This window comes from Aquarana catesbeiana, linkage group LG01 (assembly GCF_042186555.1).
Source record: "Aquarana catesbeiana isolate 2022-GZ linkage group LG01, ASM4218655v1, whole genome shotgun sequence".
Lineage (NCBI taxonomy): Eukaryota > Metazoa > Chordata > Amphibia > Anura > Ranidae > Aquarana > Aquarana catesbeiana.
The window spans coordinates 17274771-17287298 of record NC_133324.1 but is presented as its reverse complement, the minus strand read 5'-3'; the positions used below and the strand labels follow the sequence as shown (position 1 = coordinate 17287298).

Sequence of the window (12528 nt, the reverse complement as noted above, 5' to 3'; positions counted from 1 at the left end):
TGTTTATAGCACTCAGTAGATTAGGTATAAGTATCGAGGCATAGATGGGGATTGAACCCACGATCTTTGGTTTACGAGACCAACGCCTTACCACTTGGCCACTGCGCCCTCTATAGGACTGACAGTGTTATGTCATCCTGTGAGAACACAATGTGAATCTTCCATCCATTGTTTGATTTCAAAGACGATATTTAGTAAAGTGGAAGAGATAAGAGATAAGGTCACAGACGAAGACCTGGGTCTATTTTTTAACCGCTTCAGCCCCAGAAGATTTTACCCCCTTTCCTGACCAGAGCACTTTTTGCGATTCGGCACTGCATCGCTGCGTCGTCTACAAAATAGGGGATAGTTTTATGGCATTTTTATTATTATTTTTTTTTTTACCAGTAATGGCGGCGATCTGCGATTTTTTAACGGACCTGCGACATTGCGGCGGACACATCGGACACATTTTTAGGACCAGCGACATTTACACAGCGATCAGAGCTATAAAAATGCATTAATTGCTGTGTAAATGTCACTGGTAGGGAAGGGGTTAACACTAGGGGGCAATCAAGGGGTTAAATGTGTTCCCTAGGAGTGTTTCAAACTGTTAAGGGAAGTGACTGACTGTAGGTGGAGCCAGATCGCTGTTCCTACTTAGTAGGAACAGACGATCTGTTTCTCCTCCAGTGTCAGAACAGGGTTTACACACACAAATCCTCGTTGCACCTCTCATGCCTGCAATCGCGGGTCGCTGTCGGTGATCATTCCTACTGGCCACGCACATCGAGTCTCCGTGCCGTGCAGCACGCATGCCTGCTATGGCTCTTAAAAGGAGCATCGTACATATACGGCTATTCGTGAATGAAAGCCATCCTGCCGCCGTATATGTATAGAAACCGGTAGGGAAGTTGTTAATTGGTTTTTGTTGTTCCAGTCTGAACAAATGTCCTTACAATTGGAGGAAAAACCTAACTAAAAGAGGTGTGAAATGGGTCACTATTCATCCATAATCACAAATGTTTACAGCGTTCGGTTGGATATAAAGATTGATACACAGATGGGGATTGAACCCATGATCTGATTTACGAGACCAACGCCTTACCACTTGGGCCACTGCGCCCTCTGTAGGGCACAGCTTTGTATGTCACCCTGTGAGAATGCACACAAGTTATGTTTGGCGTGAGAACCTTTTATTTGTGTTTGTTTTTTTGTACTGCTGTAAAAGAACCTAAGTGCAGTACAGTGTACGCCTAAACCACCTCACGTTATATCACTCACATTCTCCACACCTCCCTCTCCAGATAAAATAAAAGTTGGGCATACACCAGTTACACCTAATATCCATGATTATTAATATCCTGCTGCTGGCTGCACTTGCACTGCTGTAACCTAATTCTTGTAGTAAAGCCCAATCTTTGCTCTTTCTCTCCAGTACATTTGGGACTAGTCTTGCTCAGTATAATTGTTCTGTTGCTGACCAATTTTACACTGTTATGTCATCTGTGGTCTTATAATTCTTATAGAAAGAAGCTGAGCTCACACAGATTATCGTTACCACAAATGTTTATAGCACTCAGTAGATTAGGTATAAGTATCGAGGCATAGATGGGGATTGAACCCACGATCTTTGGTTTACGAGACCAACGCCTTACCACTTGGCCACTGCGCCCTCTATAGGACTGACAGTGTTATGTCATCCTGTGAGAACACAATGTGAATCTTCCATCCATTGTTTGATTTCAAAGACGATATTTAGTAAAGTGGAAGAGATAAGAGATAAGGTCACAGACGAAGACCTGGGTCTATTTTTTAACCGCTTCAGCCCCAGAAGATTTTACCCCCTTTCCTGACCAGAGCACTTTTTGCGATTCGGCACTGCATCGCTGCGTCGTCTACAAAATAGGGGATAGTTTTATGGCATTTTTATTATTATTTTTTTTTTTACCAGTAATGGCGGCGATCTGCGATTTTTTAACGGACCTGCGACATTGCGGCGGACACATCGGACACATTTTTAGGACCAGCGACATTTACACAGCGATCAGAGCTATAAAAATGCATTAATTGCTGTGTAAATGTCACTGGTAGGGAAGGGGTTAACACTAGGGGGCAATCAAGGGGTTAAATGTGTTCCCTAGGAGTGTTTCAAACTGTTAAGGGAAGTGACTGACTGTAGGTGGAGCCAGATCGCTGTTCCTACTTAGTAGGAACAGACGATCTGTTTCTCCTCCAGTGTCAGAACAGGGTTTACACACACAAATCCTCGTTGCACCTCTCATGCCTGCAATCGCGGGTCGCTGTCGGTGATCATTCCTACTGGCCACGCACATCGAGTCTCCGTGCCGTGCAGCACGCATGCCTGCTATGGCTCTTAAAAGGAGCATCGTACATATACGGCTATTCGTGAATGAAAGCCATCCTGCCGCCGTATATGTATAGAAACCGGTAGGGAAGTTGTTAATTGGTTTTTGTTGTTCCAGTCTGAACAAATGTCCTTACAATTGGAGGAAAAACCTAACTAAAAGAGGTGTGAAATGGGTCACTATTCATCCATAATCACAAATGTTTACAGCGTTCGGTTGGATATAAAGATTGATACACAGATGGGGATTGAACCCATGATCTGATTTACGAGACCAACGCCTTACCACTTGGGCCACTGCGCCCTCTGTAGGGCACAGCTTTGTATGTCACCCTGTGAGAATGCACACAAGTTATGTTTGGCGTGAGAACCTTTTATTTGTGTTTGTTTTTTTGTACTGCTGTAAAAGAACCTAAGTGCAGTACAGTGTACGCCTAAACCACCTCACGTTATATCACTCACATTCTCCACACCTCCCTCTCCAGATAAAATAAAAGTTGGGCATACACCAGTTACACCTAATATCCATGATTATTAATATCCTGCTGCTGGCTGCACTTGCACTGCTGTAACCTAATTCTTGTAGTAAAGCCCAATCTTTGCTCTTTCTCTCCAGTACATTTGGGACTAGTCTTGCTCAGTATAATTGTTCTGTTGCTGACCAATTTTACACTGTTATGTCATCTGTGGTCTTATAATTCTTATAGAAAGAAGCTGAGCTCACACAGATTATCGTTACCACAAATGTTTATAGCACTCAGTAGATTAGGTATAAATATTGAGGCATAGATGGGGATTGAACCCACGATCTTTGGTTTACGAGACCAACGCCTTACCACTTGGCCACTGCGCCCTCTATAGGACTGACAGTGTTATGTCATCCTGTGAGAACACAATGTGAATCTTCCATCCATTGTTTGATTTCAAAGATGATATTTAGTAAAGTGGAAGAGATAAGAGATAAGGTCACAGACGAAGACCTGGGTCTATTTTTTAACCGCTTCAGCCCCAGAAGATTTTACCCCCTTTCCTGACCAGAGCACTTTTTGCGAATCGGCAATGCGTCGCTGCGTCGTCTACAAAATAGGGGATAGTTTTATGGCATTTTTATTATTTTTTTTTTTTTACCAGTAATGGCGGCGATCTGCGATTTTTTAACGGACCTGCGACATTGCGGCGGACACATCGGACACATTTTTAGGACCAGCGACATTTACACAGCGATCAGAGCTATAAAAATGCATTAATTGCTGTGTAAATGTCACTGGTAGGGAAGGGGTTAACACTAGGGGGCAATCAAGGGGTTAAATGTGTTCCCTATGAGTGTTTCAAACTGTTAGGGGAAGTGACTGACTGTAGGTGGAGCCAGATCGCTGTTCCTACTTAGTAGGAACAGACGATCTGTTTCTCCTCCCCTGTCAGAACAGGGTTTACACACACAAATCCTTGTTGCAGCTCTCATGCCTGCAATCGCAGGTCGCTGTTGGTGATCATTCCTGCTGGCCACGCACATCGAGTCCCCGTGCCGTGCAGCACGCATGCCTGCTATGGCTCTTAAAAGGAGCATCGTACATATACGGCTATTCGTGAAGGAAAGCCATCCTGCCGCCGTATATGTATAGAAACCGGTAGGGAAGTTGTTAATTGGTATTTGTTGTTCCAGTCTGAACAAATGTCCTTACAATTGGAGGAAAAACCTAACTAAAAGAGGTGTGAAATGGCTCACTATTCATCCATAATCACAAATGTTTACAGCGTTCGGTTGGATATAAAGATTGATACACAGATGGGGATTGAACCCATGATCTGATTTACGAGACCAACGCCTTACCACTTGGGCCACTGCGCCCTCTGTAGGGCACAGCTTTGTATGTCACCCTGTGAGAATGCACACAAGTTATGTTTGGCGTGAGAACCTTTTATTTGTGTTTGTTTTTTTGTACTGCTGTAAAAGAACCTAAGTGCAGTACAGTGTACACCTAAACCACCTCACTTTATATCACTCACATTCTCCACATTCTCCCTCTCCAGATAAAATAAAAGTTGGGCATACACCAGTTACACCTAATATCCATGATTATTAATATCCTGCTGCTGGCTGCACTTGCACTGCTGTAACCTAATTCTTGTAGTAAAGCCCAATCTTTGCTCTTTCTCTCCAGTACATTTGGGACTAGTCTTGCTCAGTATAATTGTTCTGTTGCTGACCAATTTTACACTGTTATGTCATCTGTGGTCTTAAAATTCTTATAGAAAGAAGCTGAGCTCACACAGATTATCGTTACCACAAATGTTTATAGCACTCAGTAGAATAGGTTGGGTATAAAGATTGAGGCACAGATGGGGATTGAACCCACAATCTTTGGTTTACGAAACCAACGCCTTACCACTTGGCCACTGCGCCCTCTATAGGACTGACAGTGTTATGTCATCCTGTGAGAACACAATGTGAATCTTCCATCCATTGTTTGATTTCAAAGACGATATTTAGTAAAGTGGAAGAGATAGAGATAAGGTCACAGACGAAGACCTGTGTCTATTTTTTAACCGCTTCAGCCCCAGAAGATTTTACCCCCTTTCCTGACCAGAGCACTTTTTGCGATTCGGCACTGCGTCGTTGCGTCGTCTACAAAATAGGGGATAGTTTTATGGCATTTTTATTATTATTTATTTTTTTTACCAGTAATGGCGGCGATCTGCGATTTTTTAACGGACCTGCGACATTGCGGCGGACACATCGGACACATTTTTAGGACCAGCGACATTTACACAGCGATCAGAGCTATAAAAATGCATTAATTGCTGTGTAAATGTCACTGGTAGGGAAGGGGTTATCACTAGGGGGCAATCAAGGGGTTAAATGTGTTCCCTAGGAGTGTTTCAAACTGTTAGGGGAAGTGACTGACTGTAGGTGGAGCCAGATCGCTGTTCCTACTTAGTAGGAACAGACGATCTGTTTCTCCTCCCCTGTCAGAACAGGGTTTACACACACAAATCCTCGTTGCACCTCTCATGCCTGCAATCGCGGGTCGCTGTCGGTGATCATTCCTACTGGCCACGCACATCGAGTCTCCGTGCCGTGCAGCACGCATGCCTGCTATGGCTCTTAAAAGGAGCATCGTACATATACGGCTATTCGTGAATGAAAGCCATCCTGCCGCCGTATATGTATAGAAACCGGTAGGGAAGTTGTTAATTGGTTTTTGTTGTTCCAGTCTGAACAAATGTCCTTACAATTGGAGGAAAAACCTAACTAAAAGAGGTGTGAAATGGGTCACTATTCATCCATATTCACAAATGTTTACAGCGTTCGGTTGGATATAAAGATTGATACACAGATGGGGATTGAACCCATGATCTGATTTACGAGACCAACGCCTTACCACTTGGGCCACTGCGCCCTCTGTAGGGCACAGCTTTGTATGTCACCCTGTGAGAATGCACACAAGTTATGTTTGGCGTGAGAACCTTTTATTTGTGTTTGTTTTTTTGTACTGCTGTAAAAGAACCTAAGTGCAGTACAGTGTACGCCTAAACCACCTCACGTTATATCACTCACATTCTCCACACTTCCCTCTCCAGATAAAATAAAAGTTGGGCATACACCAGTTACACCTAATATCCATGATTATTAATATCCTGCTGCTGGCTGCACTTGTACTGCTGTAAGCTAATTCTTGTAGTAAAGCCCAATCTTTGCTCTTTCTCTCCAGTACATTTGGGACTAGTCTTGCTCAGTATAATTGTTCTGTTGCTGACCAATTTTACACTGTTATGTCATCTGTGGTCTTATAATTCTTATAGAAAGAAGCTGAGCTCACACAGATTATCGTTACCACAAATCTTTATAGCACTCAGTAGATTAGGTTTAAAGATTGAGGCACAGATGGGGATTGAACCCACGATCTTTGGTTTACGAGACCAACACCTTACCACTTGGCCACTGCGCCCTCTATAGGACTGCCAGTGTTATGTCATCCTGTGAGAACACAATGTGAATCTTCCATCCATTGTTTGATTTCAAAGACGATATTTAGTAAAGTGGAAGAGATAAGAGATAAGGTCACAGACGAAGACCTGGGTCTATTTTGTAACCGCTTCAGCCCCAGAAGATTTTACCCCCTTTCCTGACCAGAGCACTTTTTGCGATTCGGCACTGCGTCGCTGCGTCGTCTACAAAATAGGGGATAGTTTTATGGCATTTTTATTATTATTTTTTTTTTTACCAGTAATGGCGGCGATCTGCGATTTTTTAACGGACCTGCGACATTGCGGCGGACACATCGGACACATTTTTAGGACCAGCGACATTTACACAGCGATCAGAGCTATAAAAATGCATTAATTGCTGTGTAAATGTCACTGGTAGGGAAGGGGTTAACACTAGGGGGCAATCAAGGGGTTAAATGTGTTCCCTAGGAGTGTTTCAAACTGTTAAGGGAAGTGACTGACTGTAGGTGGAGCCAGATCGCTGTTCCTACTTAGTAGGAACAGACGATCTGTTTCTCCTCCAGTGTCAGAACAGGGTTTACACACACAAATCCTCGTTGCACCTCTCATGCCTGCAATCGCGGGTCGCTGTCGGTGATCATTCCTACTGGCCACGCACATCGAGTCTCCGTGCCGTGCAGCACGCATGCCTGCTATGGCTCTTAAAAGGAGCATCGTACATATACGGCTATTCGTGAATGAAAGCCATCCTGCCGCCGTATATGTATAGAAACCGGTAGGGAAGTTGTTAATTGGTTTTTGTTGTTCCAGTCTGAACAAATGTCCTTACAATTGGAGGAAAAACCTAACTAAAAGAGGTGTGAAATGGGTCACTATTCATCCATAATCACAAATGTTTACAGCGTTCGGTTGGATATAAAGATTGATACACAGATGGGGATTGAACCCATGATCTGATTTACGAGACCAACGCCTTACCACTTGGGCCACTGCGCCCTCTGTAGGGCACAGCTTTGTATGTCACCCTGTGAGAATGCACACAAGTTATGTTTGGCGTGAGAACCTTTTATTTGTGTTTGTTTTTTTGTACTGCTGTAAAAGAACCTAAGTGCAGTACAGTGTACGCCTAAACCACCTCACGTTATATCACTCACATTCTCCACACCTCCCTCTCCAGATAAAATAAAAGTTAGGCATACACCAGTTACACCTAATATCCATGATTATTAATATCCTGCTGCTGGCTGCACTTGCACTGCTGTAACCTAATTCTTGTAGTAAAGCCCAATCTTTGCTCTTTCTCTCCAGTACATTTGGGACTAGTCTTGCTCAGTATAATTGTTCTGTTGCTGACCAATTTTACACTGTTATGTCATCTGTGGTCTTATAATTCTTATAGAAAGAAGCTGAGCTCACACAGATTATCGTTACCACAAATGTTTATAGCACTCAGTAGATTAGGTATAAGTATTGAGGCATAGATGGGGATTGAACCCACGATCTTTGGTTTACGAGACCAACGCCTTACCACTTGGCCACTGCGCCCTCTATAGGACTGACAGTGTTATGTCATCCTGTGAGAACACAATGTGAATCTTCCATCCATTGTTTGATTTCAAAGACGATATTTAGTAAAGTGGAAGAGATAAGAGATAAGGTCACAGACGAAGACCTGGGTCTATTTTTTAACCGCTTCAGCCCCAGAAGATTTTACCCCCTTTCCTGACCAGAGCACTTTTTGCGATTCGGCACTGCATCGCTGCGTCGTCTACAAAATAGGGGATAGTTTTATGGCATTTTTATTATTATTTTTTTTTTTACCAGTAATGGCGGCGATCTGCGATTTTTTAACGGACCTGCGACATTGCGGCGGACACCTCGGACACATTTTTAGGACCAGCGACATTTACACAGCGATCAGAGCTATAAAAATGCATTAATTGCTGTGTAAATGTCACTGGTAGGGAAGGGGTTAACACTAGGGGGCAATCAAGGGGTTAAATGTGTTCCCTAGGAGTGTTTCAAACTGTTAAGGGAAGTGACTGACTGTAGGTGGAGCCAGATCGCTGTTCCTACTTAGTAGGAACAGACGATCTGTTTCTCCTCCAGTGTCAGAACAGGGTTTACACACACAAATCCTCGTTGCACCTCTCATGCCTGCAATCGCGGGTCGCTGTCGGTGATCATTCCTACTGGCCACGCACATCGAGTCTCCGTGCCGTGCAGCACGCATGCCTGCTATGGCTCTTAAAAGGAGCATCGTACATATACGGCTATTCGTGAATGAAAGCCATCCTGCCGCCGTATATGTATAGAAACCGGTAGGGAAGTTGTTAATTGGTTTTTGTTGTTCCAGTCTGAACAAATGTCCTTACAATTGGAGGAAAAACCTAACTAAAAGAGGTGTGAAATGGGTCACTATTCATCCATAATCACAAATGTTTACAGCGTTCGGTTGGATATAAAGATTGATACACAGATGGGGATTGAACCCATGATCTGATTTACGAGACCAACGCCTTACCACTTGGGCCACTGCGCCCTCTGTAGGGCACAGCTTTGTATGTCACCCTGTGAGAATGCACACAAGTTATGTTTGGCGTGAGAACCTTTTATTTGTGTTTGTTTTTTTGTACTGCTGTAAAAGAACCTAAGTGCAGTACAGTGAACGCCTAAACCACCTCACGTTATATCACTCACATTCTCCACACCTCCCTCTCCAGATAAAATAAAAGTTGGGCATACACCAGTTACACCTAATATCCATGATTATTAATATCCTGCTGCTGGCTGCACTTGCACTGCTGTAACCTAATTCTTGTAGTAAAGCCCAATCTTTGCTCTTTCTCTCCAGTACATTTGGGACTAGTCTTGCTCAGTATAATTGTTCTGTTGCTGACCAATTTTACACTGTTATGTCATCTGTGGTCTTATAATTCTTATAGAAAGAAGCTGAGCTCACACAGATTATCGTTACCACAAATGTTTATAGCACTCAGTAGATTAGGTATAAATATTGAGGCATAGATGGGGATTGAACCCACGATCTTTGGTTTACGAGACCAACGCCTTACCACTTGGCCACTGCGCCCTCTATAGGACTGACAGTGTTATGTCATCCTGTGAGAACACAATGTGAATCTTCCATCCATTGTTTGATTTCAAAGACGATATTTAGTAAAGTGGAAGAGATAAGAGATAAGGTCACAGACGAAGACCTGGGTCTATTTTTTAACCGCTTCAGCCCCAGAAGATTTTACCCCCTTTCCTGACCAGAGCACTTTTTGCGATTCGGCACTGCATCGCTGCGTCGTCTACAAAATAGGGGATAGTTTTATGGCATTTTTATTATTATTTTTTTTTACCAGTAATGGCGGCGATCTGCGATTTTTTAACGGACCTGCGACATTGCGGCGGACACATCGGACACATTTTTAGGACCAGCGACATTTACACAGCGATCAGAGCTATAAAAATGCATTAATTGCTGTGTAAATGTCACTGGTAGGGAAGGGGTTATCACTAGGGGGCAATCAAGGGGTTAAATGTGTTCCCTTGGAGTGTTTAAACTGTTAGGGGAAGTGACTGACTGTAGGTGGAGCCAGATCGCTGTTCCTACTTAGTAGGAACAGACGATCTGTTTCTCCTCCCCTTTCAGAACAGGGTTTACACACACAAATCCTCGTTGCAGCTCTCATGCCTGCAATCACAGGTCGCCGTCGGTGATCATTCCTGCTGGCCACGCACATCGAGTCCCCGTGCCGTGCAGCACGCATGCCTGCTATGGCTCTTAAAAGGAGCATCGTACATATACGGCTATTCGTGAAGGAAAGCCATCCTGCCGCCGTATATGTATAGAAACCGGTAGGGAAGTTGTTAATTGGTATTTGTTGTTCCAGTCTGAACAAATGTCCTTACAATTGGAGGAAAAACCTAACTAAAAGAGGTGTGAAATGGGTCACTATTCATCCATAATCACAAATGTTTACAGCGTTCGGTTGGATATAAAGATTGATACACAGATGGGGATTGAACCCATGATCTGATTTACGAGACCAACGCCTTACCACTTGGGCCACTGCGCCCTCTGTAGGGCACAGCTTTGTATGTCACCCTGTGAGAATGCACAAAAGTTATGTTTGGCGTGAGAACCTTTTATTTGTGTTTGTTTTTTTGTACTGCTGTAAAAGAACCTAAGTGCAGTACAGCGTACACCTAAACCACCTCACGTTATATCACTCACATTCTCCACACCTCCCTCTCCAGATAAAATAAAAGTTGGGCATACACCAGTTACACCTAATATCCATGATTATTAATATCCTGCTGCTGGCTGCACTTGCACTGCTGTAACCTAATTCTTGTAGTAAAGCCCAATCTTTGCTCTTTCTCTCCAGTACATTTGGGACTAGTCTTGCTCAGTATAATTGTTCTGTTGCTGAACAATTTTACACTGTTATGTCATCTGTGGTCTTATAATTCTTATAGAAAGAAGCTGAGCTCACACAGATAATCGTTACCACAAATCTTTATAGCACTCAGTAGATTAGGTTTAAAGATTGAGGCACAGATGGGGATTGAACCCACGATCTTTGGTTTACGAGATCAACGCCTTACCACTTGGCCACTGCGCCCTCTATAGGACTGACAGTGTTATGTCATCCTGTGAGAACACAATGTGAATCTTCCATCCATTGTTTGATTTCAAAGACGATATTTAGTAAAGTGGAAGAGATAAGAGATAAGGTCACAGACGAAGACCTGGGTCTATTTTTTAACCGCTTCAGCCCCAGAAGATTTTACCCCCTTTCCTGACCAGAGCACTTTTTGTGATTCGGCACTGCATCGCTGCGTCGTCTACAAAATAGGGGATAGTTTTATGGCATTTTTATTATTATTTTTTTTTACCAGTAATGGCGGCGATCTGCGATTTTTTAACGGACCTGCGACATTGCGGCGGACACATCGGACACATTTTTAGGGCCAGCGACATTTACACAGCGATCAGAGCTATAAAAATGCATTAATTGCTGTGTAAATGTCACTGGTAGGGAAGGGGTTAACACTAGGGGGCAATCAAGGGGTTAAATGTGTTCCCTAGGAGTGTTTCAAACTGTTAGGGGAAGTGACTGACTGTAGGTGGAGCCAGATCGCTGTTCCTACTTAGTAGGAACAGACTATCTGTTTCTCCTCCCCTTTCAGAACAGGGTTTACACACACAAATCCTTGTTGCAGCTCTCATTCCTGCAATCGCAGGTCGCCGTCGGTGATCATTCCTGCTGGCCACGCACATCGAGTCCCCGTGCCGTGCAGCACGCATGCCTGCTATGGCTCTTAAAAGGAGCATCGTACATATACGGCTATTCGTGAAGGAAAGCCATCCTGCCGCCATATATGTATAGAAACCGGTAGGGAAGTTGTTAATTGGTATTTGTTATTCCAGTCTGGACAAATGTCCTTACAATTGGAGGAAAAACCTAACTAAAAGAGGTGTGAAATGGGTCACTATTCATCCATAATCACAAATGTTTACAGCGTTCGGTTGGATATAAAGCTTGATACACAGATGGGGATTGAACCCATGATCTGATTTACGAGACCAACGCCTTACCACTTGGGCCACTGCGCCCTCTGTAGGGCACAGCTTTGTATGTCACCCTGTGAGAATGCACACAAGTTATGTTTGGCGTGAGAACCTTTTATTTGTGTTTGTTTTTTTGTACTGCTGTAAAAGAACCTAAGTGCAGTACAGTGTACACCTAAACCACCTCACGTTATATCACTCACATTCTCCACACCTCCCTCTCCAGATAAAATAAAAGTTGGGCATACACCAGTTACACCTAATATCCATGATTATTAATATCCTGCTGCTGGCTGCACTTGCACTGCTGTAACCTAATTCTTGTAGTAAAGCCCAATCTTTGCTCTTTCTCTCCAGTACATTTGGGACTAGTCTTGCTCAGTATAATTGTTCTGTTGCTGACCAATTTTACAGTGTTATGTCATCTGTGGTCTTATAATTCTTATAGAAAGAAGCTGAGCTCACACAGATTATCGTTACCACAAATGTTTATAGCACTCAGTAGATTAGGTTGGGTATAAAGATTGAGGTACAGATGGGGATTGAACCCACGATCTTTGGTTTACGAGACCAACGCCTTACCACTTGGCCACTGTGCCCTCTATAAGACTGACAGTGTTATGTCATCCTGTGAGAACACAATGTG

General features: G+C 43.4%; 9 non-coding genes across 9 annotated transcripts; all 9 read right to left on the bottom strand.

The window, feature by feature from the left end:
• Positions 1 to 36: 36 nt before the first annotated feature.
• Positions 37 to 108, bottom strand: TRNAT-CGU (transfer RNA threonine (anticodon CGU)). The gene has a single exon. It is a non-coding gene; the product is annotated as a tRNA-Thr (tRNA).
• A 1474-nt stretch (positions 109 to 1582) lies between these two features.
• Positions 1583 to 1654, bottom strand: TRNAT-CGU (transfer RNA threonine (anticodon CGU)). Its single transcript has one exon. It is a non-coding gene; the product is annotated as a tRNA-Thr (tRNA).
• Positions 1655 to 3128: 1474 nt separating this feature from the next.
• Positions 3129 to 3200, bottom strand: TRNAT-CGU (transfer RNA threonine (anticodon CGU)). Its single transcript has one exon. It is a non-coding gene; the product is annotated as a tRNA-Thr (tRNA).
• A 1479-nt stretch (positions 3201 to 4679) lies between these two features.
• On the bottom strand, positions 4680 to 4751 carry TRNAT-CGU (transfer RNA threonine (anticodon CGU)). Its single transcript has one exon. It is a non-coding gene; the product is annotated as a tRNA-Thr (tRNA).
• Positions 4752 to 6225: 1474 nt separating this feature from the next.
• Positions 6226 to 6297, bottom strand: TRNAT-CGU (transfer RNA threonine (anticodon CGU)). Its single transcript has one exon. It is a non-coding gene; the product is annotated as a tRNA-Thr (tRNA).
• A 1474-nt stretch (positions 6298 to 7771) lies between these two features.
• TRNAT-CGU (transfer RNA threonine (anticodon CGU)) lies at positions 7772 to 7843 on the bottom strand. The gene has a single exon. It is a non-coding gene; the product is annotated as a tRNA-Thr (tRNA).
• A 1474-nt stretch (positions 7844 to 9317) lies between these two features.
• Positions 9318 to 9389, bottom strand: TRNAT-CGU (transfer RNA threonine (anticodon CGU)). Its single transcript has one exon. It is a non-coding gene; the product is annotated as a tRNA-Thr (tRNA).
• A 1471-nt stretch (positions 9390 to 10860) lies between these two features.
• On the bottom strand, positions 10861 to 10932 carry TRNAT-CGU (transfer RNA threonine (anticodon CGU)). Its single transcript has one exon. It is a non-coding gene; the product is annotated as a tRNA-Thr (tRNA).
• Positions 10933 to 12409: 1477 nt separating this feature from the next.
• TRNAT-CGU (transfer RNA threonine (anticodon CGU)) lies at positions 12410 to 12481 on the bottom strand. Its single transcript has one exon. It is a non-coding gene; the product is annotated as a tRNA-Thr (tRNA).
• Positions 12482 to 12528: the final 47 nt, after the last annotated feature.